Genomic DNA, 3,401 nt, shown 5'->3' on the forward strand with positions numbered 1-3,401 from the left:
CCATTTCCACATGGGTGAAGTGAGGACAATTCGTGTAAAGCGTCTTTCCCAAGGACACAACGTCGCGCCCGCGGCTCGAACCCCCGAAACCGCAATCTCACGATTAGGAGTCCGGTAGCCTATCCACTGGCCACCGACGCCACGAAAGTAGTCCTGCCGCCTACCTGTTTAGGCTGTTCAATTAGGTTGCTCTGGGCCTACCTTCGCCTCTAACTACACACGAAAAACACTAGAGATCAAAATGAAGTGAACCGTTTTTTGTTTTTTTCTTTCTTTTTTTCCTGTCTCTGGATCAGATGCAAAATCTTGTACGCAATATGTGAATTGTTTCATCGATCCCTGCGTGTCTGCTGTATGTCCTGGCCACCCGGAGGCTACTTGCAAGTGAGTTGTCCAAAAAAATGTGAGGCAGCGTGGTGGAACCAGGCTCTCGTCAAAATAATTAAAGTGAAGAAACGTGCATTTTTCTGCAGGTTTGTGAATTTTTATCAATTTTTTTTTTTGGCTCAACATTTTTCATGCCCATGAAAGAACTCATTTCTGTGGGGATTTTTCTTTAAGACGTTGATTAAAGGAACAAAAAATGTAAATTTTCTGTTACCACGGACTCCTAAGCTAAGGAAGTAGCTAATCTTTGGCGGCCAAATTTTACATCTGAAAACAGGTGACCCCTACCTCCTTCATTTGCAAATATCTCGACTTGTATTAAAGATAAATGGATATTTTTTTCATTCTAATAAAGACTAATGAAAAGGTTTTAAGATGACATCAATAACTGTACATGACGAGGGTCTGATTCCACCACGCTGCCTCACAAATTAATTAAAAGCTATGTGGTTTTTAAAAAGTGTGACATCGCCATCGACACAAGTTAGATCATTCATCAGGCGGGCTTAGGCCCTGCCTTAACGTGTAAACACAGTGTGAGAGAATGTGACGTTCCACCCCCAGAAAGACCGAGATACTCGATACAAATTGGTCGCTTTTAAGGACAAGCGGGCTAACCCAGATTTCGGGTGTTTCCAGAAATCTTGACCTACACCAAAATGGACATTGCCCTACCTATGGGAGAAGTTTGCTTTCATTCGGGTGTAGTATATTTGTTTGGTTATTGAGAAAACTCTCCTTGTCTTTTAAAGAAACTGAACAAGGGGCAAAAACTTTACGTTCAATTTTCTCAAAACTGCATTGAATTTCGGGATAGCCCGCTTGTGCTTAAAAGCGACCAATTCTTCTCACACGAGGTTCGAACTCGATTCTTTTGCTTATGACGCCGAAGCGCCCAACCACTAAATCACAGACACGAGTTGGGTCGTCGTAATGTTGTCATTTAGAAACTACAGAGGGTGGTTGGTGGGTGTTTTCGTGTGGTTTGCTCCTTCTTTCCTATCCAACATCTATCGCCCTTAACTCCCCCCCCCTACTTTTATGTACTTGTAAGTCTCTTGTACCCATAGATGTACACTATAGTACTAGATACAGTACGCCCCTCTCTCGCCTTGCTGCGCGATGGCCACATTAGACCGCGGCGTCCGCCTTGTTTTTTGTGGCAAGTTGTGTGAAGGAGTTCATGCTAAAGCAATGGGCTAGGCATGTTTTTCACTCTCTCTCTCATAATATGCGACAGGCGAGGCTTGGTTCTTGTTGATTTTTTTTTGCACATGGGCGAATCTAAATGAATAAATTGCAATAATGCGGCGTTCTTTCTACAACTAGATATACAAATAAATGTATTATTAAATAGATAGAGATAGAGATATGGGCTTAAAAAAAAAGAAGAAACAAACAGCAACCTTTATTTCTTCATCAGCACTTTATCTACGAGGTGGTTGATTTCTTATTGACTTAATCAAAGCGTATAGGGCCTTTTTAAAAAAGAAGTATGAAAAGATGTGGGTGTCATGGGAACCTCCTATAATAACCACCCCACCCTCTCTCTCCTCCCGAATCCCAATACCAACATCCCCCCGCCCCCCCCCCCCTCAGATATATGAGTTTGGCATTAAATTAAATCAGGATGAGCCATAGGGAAAAAAATTCCAGTTTTTCAGCCATTAGGTGTAGGAATGCAATGAAGCTCTTGATAAAGCAAATTCAGTCAAACAAATGATGAATACATGTACTGGTATTTTTAAAATCGAGTTAAACTTTCCCTTGTGACATTTGAACAGGAAACTGTATTTTTCATTCATATGTTCACTTAAAAAAAAAAGTGTACTAAAATTATAAGTAGTGTTTTCTTATGTCGGTATTAAACTTTGGTTTATATTGATTTTAAGAACTAAAATAGACCATAATATACAGCACTTAAACTGAAGCTCCTTCGATTGCTGTTTTAAGTAAGTCATTAGTAAAACAACTGTGACAACTCTGGACTCACTAAAGATAAAAAAGTGAACTTAAATGTTGTTTTGTAGCCTAGTCAATTGTTCTTCTACACAGTGTAGTGATAACTGAAACAAAAACCTTTACTAAGGTGTTTTTGGACAACATTCAATAAAACAAAACAATAAAAAGTACACTGTTTCAGTTTGATAAAGCAATTTCCTGCCCATTGTGAAAAAGCTGCTGCTAGTCAACCTTAATTTCACATGGCCCAGAACCTTACTGATGGCTCTTTATGTTTTAAAAAAGAAACCCGGAGTGAATATTTGTGTCTATAAGACATATTATGCACTAAAATAGATGATGTAATAAAAGAAAACAGACATCACTGAACTGCCTGACAGAACCAGTAAGACGTTAATCCAGAAATGGACAAGAGGTTTCACATGCTTGCACCTTTAAGAGAATCGCTTTGAATCAAAGCATAACGTTAGAATCAAATAAAACACGTAAGACTAAGAGCAGAGACACGCCCACTCACATGTAAACAAACTTTTTAGCCACATTAAAAATGGCCGCCAACAAACTCAAATGTGTCCGTGTCACGTAACCTCGTACGGACTCTAGTTTAAAAGGGGGTAACTCTATGCTTGTACCACTCTACTCTTCGACACTTAACTGACCTTATTGAGTTGGAAGTGCCGTTAAACTCTTATTAAAACTAAACTAAAGAGTAAGTACACAAAGAAAAAATATAATAATTTTGCCTTATGTAAAAGTAAAGTACAGTCAAATCTGCCCAAACGGCCACCTGTCCAAGACAACCACCTTCACAAACGACCACTTCCAACTTCATCTCTCGTGATTCCTTTATATTGCAATATAGTTTTTTTTATCACAGTTACACTGTCCATGACGCCCACTGTTTAAAACAATCACATCTCTCCTTTACAAATGGTGGCTTTCTAGACACATTGTACAATTTTGACTGCAAAGTTCCCCACACCTCCGCGCATCAAGACGGTCAAAACGGGTTGCTTCCTGTTCCTGTCAGACATTGTTGGGAACCCCCCCCC

General features: G+C 39.8%; 1 long non-coding RNA gene across 1 annotated transcript in view; it reads left to right on the top strand.

Annotated features, from left to right (window-relative positions):
* Positions 1-257: 257 nt before the first annotated feature.
* LOC101862418 overlaps positions 258-3,401 on the top strand; it is a 4,045-nt gene continuing 901 nt past the window's right edge. The window contains exon 1 of the long non-coding RNA XR_220504.3: positions 258-384. This is a non-coding gene — a long non-coding RNA (uncharacterized LOC101862418). The remainder of the gene's footprint in view (positions 385-3,401) is intronic.

The sequence above is a fragment of the Aplysia californica genome, unplaced genomic scaffold (assembly GCF_000002075.1).
Source record: "Aplysia californica isolate F4 #8 unplaced genomic scaffold, AplCal3.0 scaffold00209, whole genome shotgun sequence".
Classification (NCBI taxonomy): domain Eukaryota; kingdom Metazoa; phylum Mollusca; class Gastropoda; order Aplysiida; family Aplysiidae; genus Aplysia; species Aplysia californica.